At 43.2% G+C, this 14,324-nt stretch overlaps 1 pseudogene; it reads right to left on the bottom strand.

The window, feature by feature from the left end:
* Nucleotides 1-2,999: 2,999 nt before the first annotated feature.
* On the bottom strand, nucleotides 3,000-6,710 carry LOC119289596 (annotated as a pseudogene).
* Between the last annotated feature and the right edge of the window lie 7,614 nt (nucleotides 6,711-14,324).

The following is a 14,324-nucleotide window of genomic DNA, read 5'->3' as shown; positions in this document are numbered from 1 at the left end:
ATTTATATTTCCTTATATCATTATAAATGTTTATTATTCATGCTAAAATTGTATTAACCGGAAACTTAGTACATGTGTGAATACATAGACAAACAGAGTGTCACTAGTATGCCTCTACTTGACTAGCTTGTTAATCGAAGATGGTTAAGTTTCCTAGCCATAGACATGAGTTGTCATTTGGGGATCACATCATTAGAGAATGATGTGATTGACTTGACCCATCCATTAGCTTGGCACGTTGATCGTTTAGTTTGTTTCTATTGCTTTCTTCATGACTTATACATGTTCTATGACTATGAGATATGCAACTCTCGAATACCGGAGGAACACTTTGTGTGCTATCAAATGTCACAACGTAACTGGGTGCTTGTAAAGATGCTCTACAGGTGTCTCCTATTGTGTTTTTTGACTTGGCATAGATCGAGATTAGGATTTGTCACTCCGATTATCGGAGAGGTATCTCTGGGCCCTCTCGGTAATGCACATCACTATAAGCCTTGCAAGCAATGTGACTAATGAGTTAGTTATGGGATGATGCATTACAGAACAAGTAAAGAGACTTGCCGGTAACAAGATTGAACTAGGTATTGAGATACCGACGGTCGAATCTCGGGCAAGTAACATACCGATGACAAAGGGAACAACGTATGTTGTTATGCGGTTTGACCGATAAAGATCTTTGTAGAATATGTAGGAATCAATATGACCATCCAGGTTCCGCTATTTTTTATTGACCGGAAATGTGTCCCGTTCATGTCTACATAGTTCTCGAACCCGTAGGTTCCGCACACTTAACGTTCGATGACGATCGGTATTATGAGTTTATGTGTTTTGATGTACCGAAGGTAGTCCGGAGCCCCGGATATGATCACAGACATGACGAGAAGTCTCGAAATGGTGGAGACCTAAAGATCGATATATTGGATGACTATATTTGGACATCGAAATTGTTTCGGGTGAGTTTGGGCATTTACCGGAGTACTGGGTGGTTACCGGAACCCCCCGGGAAGTATATGCGCCTTATTGGGCCATAGTGGGGGAGAGGAGAAGGGAGCCTAGGAGGGGGCACCCCCCCCCCCCCATGCCCAATCCGAATTGGGTGGGCCCCCCCCTTCCTTCCTCCTTCCTCCCCGTTCCTTCCTCTCCTAGTCCAACTACGGAAGGGGGGGGGGAATCCTACTCCTGGTGGGAGTAGGACTCCTTGAGGGCACGCCATAGAGGGTCGCCCCCCTCCACCACTCCTTTATATACGGGGAGAGGGCACACCATAGATAGACAAGTTGACATTGTTTAGCCGTGTGCGGTGCCCCCATCCACAGATTTCCACCTCGGTCATATCCTCGTAGTGCTTAGGCGAAGCCCTGCGTCGATAACTTCATCAACACCGTCACCACGCCGTTGTGCTGACGAAACTCTCCCTCGACCTCTACTGGATCTAGAGTTCGTGGGATGTCACCGAGCTGAACGTGTGCAGATCACGGAGGTGTCGTGCTTTCGGTACTTGATCGGTTGGATCGCGAAGACGTTCGACTACATCAACTGCGTCAGTTGACGCTTCCGCTTACGGTCTACGACGGTACATGGAAAACACTCTCCCGCTCGTTGCTATGCATCACATAGATCTTGCGTGATTGTAAGAATTTTTTTGAAATTACTGCGTTCCCCAACATGTAGGTGATTGGTAAGATTGATATGTGACTATACTATATGTTGTCATTTGAATTCGTAGTAGTATGATCTATTTAGTACGTTGTTATACTATGGTGAACTCTATGTGTAATGTCCAATTTAAGGGCCCATGCGACATGATCACAAGACCTACACAGATAACACATACTGTTTAGGAACTCTGTGACCTCTGACTTGACCGGTGGAGATATCTATCAGAACCAAAGACAATATGAGGTAACGGTTATCCATTGAAATTAATGCTTGGTCCGGTCTTATGACCTTAATTATGGAAACGACCACTCTATGGCAACGGAGAAGCAGGACCATAGAATGAAATGTTATCCCTAGTGAAGGAGTTACATGACTCTAGGGAGAACCGCCTACCGAAAGTTTATATCAAACACTATGAGTGCAATACAAGTAACTAGTATTACCGTTGCACTAGCACAATTCATATATTCTTACCATGAACTAAAATCTCTCCGCACCTAATATCTTCATTGCCGGAAACACCATTTACATTTTAAGCTCATGTTATTTAATTTATTTGGTTATTTAGTAAACATACTTAAATCCTCTTTTTAATAGAATTTTTCGCTTATTGTTTATAGAGGACAGTAATAGTATTTGAATAAGCCCAAGCAGTACTTCACACAAGAGCTATGAGGCCTTGTGTGTGACAAAAACGCATCCATAAATACTCCTCTCCGCTCTTTGTTGGGACGATTACTCGTTGGGATACTTCTGCGAAAGTGCTACACTACTATGTTTGGTTTGTAGGTACCAGCGGTGCGGTGGTCGGGAAAAATCTTTGTCGGTCCATGCCGGCACCGACGCGGTGTGCTTGTGGGCACCGCCTCCCTTGTTGAAGGGTGTCAGGTGTACCCTGTTCGCACTCCTCTCCATGTACCGGCATAAATCCGAGGATCTGTCTGGGCAGCAGCATCATTGTCGTCGCAGTCCTTCATGAAGGTGTTGCTTGGTACGCAGGAATTCAGAGGCATAGGAGCATGGTGGAATTCGGAGGCATAGGAGATGGCGGCGGTTACTGGAAATCATCACTTTGGCATGTGTTTCTCTTGTTTCTCTTTTTGGGCTTGATAGTCCTGCTTGCCCATCAGTGATATCACAGTTCTGTCAGGTGGTTGCTATATTAATATAGCAAGGCGAAAGCCCGTTTTGGGACATTGTAAACTGAATTCTTAAATATATCCCAACGGAATGGGAAAAGAATGTAATGCCTCTCTCACTACCTTTCTAGTTAATCATTTTTCATACAAAGGGTGACTGCATAACCTACAATAAAGGAATGGTGCACATATTATATCCTACTCTCCGATCACCTCGTGGATGCAGTCAGGACACTTGTATTCTTCGATATGTTCTGCTTCAGAGGCAGTTATGTTCACACATTTGCCATGGAACCACTGGTCACATTCGTCACAACCAATCCAAAAGGCGTTGGCATGATAAGGAGCATTACAAGATCCGCAAAAGTCGGTAACTTCATTATCCTTTTGTTTGTCTTTAGCAGGCTTCCTAGTTCCTGTTTGGAGCAGACAAAACTTGCACCGAGTCTTGAGAAGGTGGCACGTTCTCTTCAGCAGGTGTGATAGAGTCTACGTCTGGATTGGACACATTCTCTTGAGTTGGTGCGCACAACTCCCTGTTTGCATTGTTTCGTGCAAATGTTGATAGCCAAGGAAGACCGTAAGAGAGATAGAATTCGTCATGGACTGTTCGCATCCCGTTTACCATATCAAATAAACGTATCCTGAAAGTGAAAGTAAACCAACATCATCAAATCAGCAATTGGCTTCGCAAGCAATATGTAACACATGACATTCTTGATGCATGGAGGAACTATATAAGCACTAAAACATAATGATTTAAATAGAAGATGAAGATCGGCCCTAATAAGAATAGCCCATTATTTAATGCTGAGGCTCTAACAATTAGTTCTGCAGGACTACGGTTCTATTGAAGCTGTATTCTCTCTCGTGTTTGTTAAATGGAAAAAACAAGATATTATGTCAAAAAATAGAATCTTCTGTATTCTTGTTTAATTTGATATAGATATACTGTTTTGTTAGATAGAAGTTACAGGTTTTTGCGCTTTTTGCTGCATTCAAAGATTCTTCTACATGCACATGCTTTTTGAGTTGTGAAATTGTTGGTTACGTTTCTGGGAGGTAGATTGCACATATAAATGTCCTAAATGTTAAGTGCACAAAAAAACTGTTTGTCAAACGAAGTAGTAGTGGTGGTGGTGGTGGTAGCAGCAGCAACAACAACAGTAATAGTAACGTACCTTTGGTTGCGTCGAGATGAGTGGACAAGAAAAAGGTGACGCCCATGAGCCACGAGTCCGAGTGGTGGGCGACGAGTGTCAGGTAGTCAGAACGGTTCACATAATCTCACCGGCGGTTGATGCCTCTTGTCGGCATTGGCAGGCCTGGCGGCACCGTCTCCTCCGGCAGCGTCAACTCCCAACTACCATCCGGGTACCTGTACAAGCACATTGGCTCTTTACCTGAAGCGAGAAAATGAATCACGCCACTACATCAGCCAGTGATTTGCAAACCTCGCCATCTTATATTTACTAATTGTAATTGGGAGCACCATATGAGATTTACTTTAATTTAAGAAAAACTACCTCTCCAAACCGTCGATTTGACAAAAAGTCATTATATTATTCAGACAGGTTTGATGTAGGCACATGTCAAACAACTCTATTGTAGAAAAAGCCGCAGATTAGATTGTTAGTTTGCATGTTTGTTTTACATTTGGGCAGTACTTTCGACACTTTAATTAATTAATTTCTTTTGCATGAAGTACCCATGCTATGCATATGGCTTGGTGATGGCGAGGTTCATATCACTGGCTGCAGGCTTAGAATTTGTAGGTACTTTAAGCCTATTACGAGGCGTGATAAATATACAGATCTCTATTTTTGCCAAATTTATACAAATCTCTCTTCTTTTGGCTAATTTAAAGTTAAGACGGCCTTCTCTATGTCATCGTGAGAAAGATCGCTTGTGCGCATGCAAGTATATATACACTGTGCGTTGTCGGTGGAGAATAGCTAGGGTCCGTATTTCCCGACATTTTTCTTTTAAATTTTTTGATCATTACTAAAATATATAGAAAACTATATCATTTATCTGACGTATTTTAGTGAATATATATGTATATAATATGTGGCTTAAAATTAAAAATATTTCAAAATAGAACCATGGATCCTCTTCATGACCAGGAGAAAATAAATGTCCTCAAGTACTCTTGTAAAACACTTTTGCATGAATATTCTATGTAAATAGTAATGCATAATCGTGTCCTAGAAAACATATGGGCTAGAAACGGTTGAAGGTTTTGTGGGCCACAAGTGTTGAATGTCTATAATAAACTTAAGACCAAACCCCATCGTGTTTCTTTAGGAGAAAAGGACAAAAAAAGTATACATCCACCAAAGAATTTCGCGTTTGCAATACAATAACCCACCAGTACACATGCAGCCTTCATAAAATGCTACCATGTTACATCTTCTATCAATTTGGGGTTATTGGAGGCATAGCACACCAAGAATATATATCACGCACATTGATTTCACATACTAGTCAATTGAAAAAGTCTATGCATGCAAAAAATACTGCCACTAATGCAGAGAGTTGTTTATAACTCTATACTCTTTTTTCTATGTCTAATACAAAAATAAACATGGTTGTATATATGAAAATAACCATTTTCTTCCGGAGAAATATGATTGAAAGTAACTGATCAGACTACCAGCATAAATTCCCGTGTTTCAATACAGAACTTCACTAGGCCGTGCAACAGCAGTGGATTAATTGATGACTAGTTTTTTTCATGAAAAAACGGATCTGAGATTTCATATGAGCCGGATTTACAATTTTCTAATTAAAAATGGATCTAAAATTTCAGGGACAGCAGGATCTAAAAAATACAGCCACAAATGGCCGTAGTTGTCTAACTCAATATTTTTTCTTATGTCTATTAAGAAATAAAGACCATTATATGTTTCAAAGGAACTGATCAAACTATCAGTCTAAGTTTAATTAAATAAAGAACTTCACTAGGCCGTGCAATCACGGGATTGATGACTTGTTTTTCTTAATAAAAAATGGATCTGAGATTTCATGTCAGATGAAACTATCAGCCTATCCCTAATACTAAAATAAGCACTGGAGCTGTAGTTTTTTTTCCTATGCCTAATACAAAAATAAACAAGGTCATATGTTTAAAAGTAACTGACAAAACTATCAGCCTAAGTTTCCCCATGTTTCAGTGCAGAATTTCACTAGACCGTGCAAACACGGGATTGATGACTAGTTTTTCTTAATAAAAAATGGATCTGAACTTTCATGTCAGATGAAACAAACTATCAGCCTCTGCCTAATACAAAAATAAACACGGGATCTAAAGTTTTCTTTCCTATGTCTTACAAAAATAAACATGCTTATATGTTTAAAAGTAACTGACCAAACTATCAGCCAAAGTTTCCCCATGTTTCAATACCGAACTCCACTATCCCGTTCAACAGCAAACTGATGAATAGTTTTTCTTAATAAAAAATGGATTTGAAATTTCTTGTCAGCCGGATTTATAATTTTGTAACAATAAATGGATATAAAATTTCTGGGACAGTTGGATCTGTATATTACATACCTTCCTCGTGCAATAGATCATATAATGTATCCTGATCTGCGCGTATGGCAACAAGGAGGAGAAGAGACTGGCGTTAGATCCATCAGCACGTAGGCGTCACATATATAGAGAAAAACGTGTCACTAAGGAGCGCCCCATGGCTTACCTGCGGTGAGGGCTCGGATGAGCGCACTGCGGCGGCCAGAGAAGTCCTCATAGATGTTCTCCACGGTCCATGAGACGGCGGGGCGGGGGCGCCATTCACCGGGGTGTGCCGGCAGCGGGGTTGGTGAAGGCCGCCCATGAAAGGGAATGGTGAGACGACGCCTGGTAGGGGTGGGGTTGGAGGAGGAGCCGGCGCGAGATGTGTCCATGGCACGAGATTCGTGATAGGTTCGCCGGCGGCGGGCTGGCAGATATAGGCGGAGCTCTTGAAGGAGGAAGGTGGAATTGGATCTATGGGGGCACTCTGTTGCTTTGCTGCTTTATATAGAACCGGCGTCAAGAGGGTGGAAGAAACTGGGGAACGGAGGAGGCGGGCGGGTTACTACTTTCCTTTCGAGTCTCTGGGCGGGATGTATTTGTTTTCTTTCGTTTCCTATCACGTTTTTGGCAACTGGCGTGTGGTCCCCGGATAGCCAGCACTGGTGAAATAATTACAAGATAGCTGGCATGCAAATCCTAGGGCTACTGGCGTGTGGTCCCCGGATCAGAAGTCCAGAATACATGGTACTCCTTTATTTCCCTCATTAATTTCATTTGTTTTCTAAAGGCATTGATTACCTTCGTAGTGTAAAAAGTACACGGCACAATGTGCTCCCACGGTTCTGAAATGCATGAGGTTTTAGTCATGCAGTTTCTAAGATGATACTTTGACAATTATTTTGTATGCACTTAAATGTTGCTACAAAAGGTTAAGGGATATGTTTAGATTCTTACCAAATAGTAGTACCTTACCGTATGTAAACATGCTTGCGCCAGCCGCGTCCCACGATTGCCAGGTGTTTCGATCGAGCCCGCGCACCACAACCCCCTCGAAAACCTTATTCCAGCCGATGGAGAGCTTGCCACACTTTTTTCTCCTACACCGTGCGTTGACCACAACTCCACAGTACCATCTCCTGTCTCTCTCTTTTTCCTCATTCGATGGAATGCTCCTTCTCTCTCCCTGCCCGTCTACTTCACCGCTGAATTGAGTTGGCTTGAGACAGCCGTGGTGTGGAGGCGACGCTGCAGGGCCCTTTGAAGGAGAAGTTCCAAGGCCGGCGGGATTGAGGCGCCGCTGCAACCGCAGAGCTTGTCAATGCCGTATCCACAGCCGGTGCTGCAACCACACAGCTCGCCGGTGCAACAGCCGCGGTCGAGGCTCCAAGCCTGCAATGGGGTGGTCGCAGCAGCCACCGTTGATGCAACCCGATGGGGGCGGCCGCTCCGATACTTCGATGACCACGCCGATGGTTCAATGGACACGACGACAAGGCATGCTATGACGACATCGACAGCCGTGGCGGTGCTGCAAGACATGCTTCATTGGCCGCGGCAACGAGGCATACTTTGATGGTTACGACAGTGACAATGGTTCAACGACCACGACGATGGTTTTATGGACACGGGGATGAGGCATGCAATGGCGGCATCGACGGTCGTGGTGTTGCTGCAAGGCATACTTGAATGGCCGCAGCGATGAGGCGTACTTCGATGGTGTCGACGGCCCCGGCAATGCTGTGACGCGTGTTTCAATGGCTGCGGCGATGAGGCGTACTTGAATGGTGTTGACGGCTGTGGTGATGCAGCGAGGCGTGTTACAATGGTCGTGGCGATGCTTCGACAACCACAATGATGGTTCGATGGACATGGCCATGAGGCATGCTACAACGACATCGACGGCAGAGGCGATGCTGCAAGGCATGCTTCAATGGCCATGGCGACGAGGCGTACTTCGATGGTGTCGATAGCCGTGGTGATGCTTCAACGACCACGGCGATGGGTTCGATGGACACGGCGATGAGGCATGCTACGACGACATCGACGACCGTGGCGATGCTGCAAGGCATGCTTCAATGTTAGTGGTGGCGAGGCATACTTCAATGGCGTCGACGGCCACATCGGTGCTTTGACAGTGTCGATGGCCATGGCGATGTTGCGAGGCATGCCGTGGGGACGGGGCGTGCTTCAATGGCGTCGACGGCCGCAACTGCGAGGCGTTCTAGGACGTTACCGTTGATGCTACTTTGAGCCTGCAATGACATGCACTGTGGACGAGCGGTGCGTGCTAAGGAGATTAGCGGCCCTGATAAGACGCATCGGACCGCACAACCGGTGGTTGTTCTTTGAATCGCTGCAGGGGGATGGCACCTAGCGTCCACCATATTTTGCCCTAGTCTTCATCCGGATGAGTGGCAACTCCAATGCTCCTTTTTCAACTCTAGTTCATTTGTTTTATCGCGTGCACATCCACTTCCACAAAAGAAAAAGAAACTGGCACTCAAGCCGCGTCCCTGTGAGCGGTATGGGAGAATCCTAGCACCGCCACCCTCTGGGAATCCCGCCTTCCTCCCTTGCCGTAGCCGGTGGGCACGACCGGGCGAAGCCCATGCAACAAGGGGTGCGGGAGTGGATTTTCTTCCCTCTTGTCTGGACTCATGGGTAGCCCGGCTCGGCCCTCTATGGCGGGGCTGAGCAGTGGCTGGGGAAGCGAAGGATTCGCAGGGAGGTGGTAGCGCGACGCTTAAGTGGGGCGACTTGGTCGGCATTGCTATGTTGGTGGTGCGGACGGCGTGCAACAGTGGGCAAGGACTGTGGCCCGATTTGGTCGGCGAATGCACGCAAAGGGACACCCGATCCTTCGCCCCCCTCCCTGTGCACTGGTCTGGGCCGTGTTCTTGCCCGCGTTGGCATGTAGATTGGGTCTCAGCCCTAAATGATGGCTTTGTGGTTGCGGGTGGCGTGGGAGGGTTTTCTCCCATATGTGTGGTGCTCGGCTAGGTGGGGTCATGTTAAGGCAGCTAGTCAAAGGTGGGATTCAACGACAGGGATTGGGTAATCCCTTTGCATGTGGGTCGGTGATGTCTACTACGCAACCTTCTCCTTGTAGACGTTGTTGGGCCTGCAAGTGCACAGGTTTGTAGGACAGTAGCAAATTTCCCTCAAGTGGATGACCTAAGGTTTATAAATCCGTAGGAGGGGTAGGATGAAGATGGTCTCTCTCAAGCAACCCTGCAACCAAATAACAAAGAGTCTCTTGTGTCCCCAACACACCCAATAAAATGGTAAATTGTATAGGTGCACTAGTTCGGCGAAGAGATGGTGATACAAGTGCAATATGGATAGTACATATGGGTTTTTGTAATCTGGAATAATAGAAACAACAAGGTAACTAATGATAAAAGTGAGCGTAAACGGTATTGCAATGATAGGAAACAAGGCCTAGGGTTCATACTTTCACTAGTGCAAGTTCTCTCAACAATAATAACATAGATAGATCATATAACAAGCCCTCAACATGCCACAAAGAGTCACTCGAAAGACACTAATAGCGAAGACCAAACGTATAGATTATGGTAGGGTACGAAACCACTTCAAAGTTATTCTTTCAGATCAATCTATAAAAGAGTTCGTACTAGAATAACACCTTAAAATACAAATCAACCAAAACCCTAATGTCACCTAGATACTCCATTGTCACCACAAGTATCCGTGGGCATGATTATACGATATGCATCACACAATCTCAGATTCATCCAAGCAACATAAAAGTACTTCAAAGAGTGCCCCAAAGTTTCTACTGGAGAGTCAAGAATGTGTGCCAACCCCTATGCATAGGTTCCCAATGTCACGAAACCCGCAAGTTGATCACCAAAACATACATCAAGTGGCACATGATATCCCATTGTCACCACAGATAATCACGGCAAGACATACATCAAGTGTTCTCATAAGAGAGTCAATCCGATAAGATAACTTCAAAGGGGAAACTCAATTCATCACAAGAGAGTAGAGGGGGAGAAACATCATAAGGTCCAACTGCAATAGCAAAGCTCGGGATACATCAAGATCGTGCCATAGAAGAACACGAGAGAGAACACGAGAGAGAGAGATCAAACACATAGCTACTGGTACATACCCTCAGCCCCGAGGGTGAACTACTCCCTCCTCGTCATGGATAGCGCCGAGATGATGAAGATGGCCACCGGTGAAGGATCCCCCCTCCGGCAGGGTGCCGGGAAGGGCTCCCGAGAGGTTTTTGGTGGCTACAGAGGCTTGCGGCGGCGGAACTCCCGATCTATCTTCTGTTCTGGAAGTTTTAGGGTACAAGAGTACATATGGGTGCAGGGGGTACGTTGAAGGAGCTGCGGGGGCCCCACGAGGCAGGGGACACGCCCGGGAGGGGCGCCCCCCACCATCGTGGGCAGCCCGTATCTCCTGTGACGTGCACTCCAAGTTCCCTGGGTTGCTTTCCTTCCAAAAATAACTTCTTAAGTTGATTTCGTTCCGTTTTGACTCCGTCTGATATTCCTTTTCCTCGAAACACTAAAATAGGCATAAAACAGCAAATCTGGGCTGGGCCTCCGGTTAATAGGTTAGTCCTGAAAATAATATAAAAGTGGATAATAAAGCCCAATATTGCCCAAAACAGTAGATAATATAACATGGAGCAATTAAAAATTATAGATACGTTGGAGACGTATCAAGCATCCCCAAGCTTAATTCCTGCTCGTCCTCGAGTAGGTAAATGATAAAAAGAATTTTTGATGCGGAGTGATACTTTGGCATAATTTCAATATAAATCTTCTTAATTGTGATATGAATATTCAGATCTGAAAGATTCAAGACAAAAGTTCATATTGACACAAAAATAATAATACTTCAAGCATACTAATCAAAGCAATCATGTCTTCTCAAAATAGCATGGCAAAAGAAAGTTCATCCCTACAAAATCATATAGTTAGACTATGCTTCATTTTCGTCACACAAAGATGTTCCCAACTTCTATACCCCCGATGACAAGCCAAGCAATTGTTTCACAGTTAAATAATCTCAAACTTTTTCAACCTTCACACAATACATGAGCGTGAGCCATGGATATAGCATTATGGGTGGAATAGAATAGTGCTTGTGGAGAAGACAAAAAAGAGGGAAGATAGTCTCACATAAACTAGGCCTATCAATGGGCTATGGAGATGCCCATCAATAGATATCAATGTGAGTGAGTAGGGATTGCCATGCAACGGATGCACTAGAGCTATAAGTATATGAAAGCCCTACAAAAGAAACTAAGTGGGTGTGCATCCAACTCGCTTGCTCATGAAGACCTAGGGCATTTTGAGGAAGCCCATCATTGGAATATACAAGCCAAGTTCTATAATGTAAAATTCCCACTAGTATATGAAAGTGACAAAACAAGAGACTCTCTATCATGAAGATCATGGTGCTACTTTGAAGCACAAGTGTGGTAAAAGGATAGTAGCATTGTCCCTTCTCTCTTTTTCTCTCATTTTTTTATTTGGGCCTTTTCTCTTTATTTTGGCCTCCCTTTTTTTCATCCGGAGTCTCATCCCGACTTGTGGGGGAATCATGGTCTCCATCATCGTTTCCTCACTTGGGACAATGCTCTAATAATGATGATCATCACACTTTTATTTTTCTTACAACTCAACAATTACAAATCGATACTAGAACAAAGTATGACTCTATATGAATGCCTCCGGCGGTGTACCGGGATATGCAATGAATCATGAGTGACGTGTATGAAAGAATTATAAATGGTGGCTTTGCCACAAATACGATGTCAACTACATGATCATGCTAGCAATATGTCAATGATGGAGCTTGTCATAACAAACGGAACGATGGAAAGTTGCATGGCAGTATATCTCGAAATGGCTACGGAAATGCCATGATAGGAAGGTATGGTGGCTGATTTGAGGAAGGTATATGGTGGGTGTATGATACCAGCGAAAAGTGCGCGGTATTAGAGAGGCTAGCAAAGGCGGAAAGATGAGAGTGCGTATAATCCATCGACTCAACATTAGTCAAAAGAACTCATATACTTATTGCAAAAATTTAGAAGTCATCAAAAATCAAGTACTACACGCATGCTCCTAGGGGGATAGATTGGTAGGAAAAGACCATCGCTCGTCCTCGACCGCCACTCATAAGGATGCACAAGCCAGGTACACTTCATGTTTCAAATTTGTTACACAACTTTAACCATACGTGCATGCTACGGGACTTGCTAACTTCAACACAAGCATTTCCCAAATTCACAATTACTCAACTAGCACGACTTTGATATTATCACCCTCATATCTCAAAACAATTATCAAGCATCAAACTTTTCTTAGTATTCAACGCACTCAAAAGAAAGTTTCACATATCTTGAATACCAAGTGTATTAACATTAAGCAAATTACCATGCTATTAACAACTCTCAAAATAATCTAAGTGAAGCATGAGAGATCAACTATTTCTTAAAAATAAAACTACCACCATGCTCTAAAAGATATAAGTGATATACTAGAGCAAATGAGAAACTACTCCGAAAGATATAAGTGAAGATCAATGAGTAGTCAAATAATTATGCAACTATGCGAAGACTCCCTCTCGTTTAAGGATTTAAGATCTTGATATTGTATTCAAACAGCAAACAAAGCTAAAGAAAACTACATTGCAAGGATAGCACAACTCATGTGAAGAAGCAAAAACTTAGGCTCAACCGATACTAACCGATAGTTGTTGAAGAAGAAAGGTGGGATGCCTACCGGGGCATCCCCAAGCTTAGATGCTTGAGACTTATTGAAATATTATCTTGGGGTGCCTTGGGCATCCCCAAGCTTGAACTTTTGTGTCTCCTTAATTCCTCTCATATTATGGTTTCTCTTTTTATCAAAAGCTTCATTCACAACAAACTCAACAAGAACTCGTGAGATAGGTTAATATAAACCAATGCAAAACCTTATCATTTTCTAATGTAACAAATCACTAAAATTATTATTCAACATTGAATACTAAATGCCTCTGCATATTTAATACTCCTATCTTCAAATAGAATCATTAAACAAAAAAACATATGCAAACAATGCAAACATAACAGCAATCTGCCAGAACAGTACAGTCTGTAAAGAATGCAAGAGTATCAATACTTCCCTAACTCCAAAAATTATGAACTAAAATTCCCACTGTAATAAATTTATCATATCTCAATATGCAAAAAGATTCAACATTATACCACTCTCTGACTTTTCTAGGGAATTTTTGCAACAGCGGTAAACTTTTTGTTTTCAAACAGCAACATGTATAGTAGCAAAATAAGCATGGCAAAGGCTATCCTGGACTTTTTTATTTAAACTAAAGATGCAAAACATTATTCTAACTAACATCAAGAAAAAACTAACAAAATAAAATGACGTTCCAATCAAAACACATATCATGTGGTGAATAAAAATATAGCTCCAAGTAAAGTTACCGATGAACGAAGACGAAAGAGGGGATGCCATCCGGAGCATCCCCAAGCTTAGGCTCTTGGTTGTCCTTGAATATTACCTTGGGGTGCCTTGGGCATCCCCAAGCTTAGGCTCTTGCCACTCCTTATTCCATAGTCCATCGAATCTTTACTCAAAACTTGAAAACTTCACAACACAAAACTCAACAGAAAACTCATAAGCTCCGTTAGTATAAGAAAATAAAACCACCACTTAGGTACTGTAATGAACTCATTCTAAATTCATATTGGTGTAACATCTACTGTACTACAACTTATCTATGGCTCGCACCCTCCGATACTACTCATAGATTCATCAAAATAAGCAAACGACACATAGAAAACAGAATCTGTCAAAAACAGAACAGTCTGTAGTAATCTGTATCAAACGTATACTTCTGGAACTCCAACAATCCAACCAAATTAGGAAGTCCTAAGCAGTTTGTGTACCAAACCAGAGCAAAAAGCATCAGATCAGAAGCACGTTTTGGTGAATTAACAAAACTAA

The sequence above is a fragment of the Triticum dicoccoides genome, chromosome 4A (assembly GCF_002162155.2).
Source record: "Triticum dicoccoides isolate Atlit2015 ecotype Zavitan chromosome 4A, WEW_v2.0, whole genome shotgun sequence".
In the NCBI taxonomy this organism is placed as follows: Eukaryota; Viridiplantae; Streptophyta; class Magnoliopsida; order Poales; family Poaceae; genus Triticum; species Triticum dicoccoides.
This window is presented reverse-complemented; position numbering and strand designations above follow the sequence as displayed.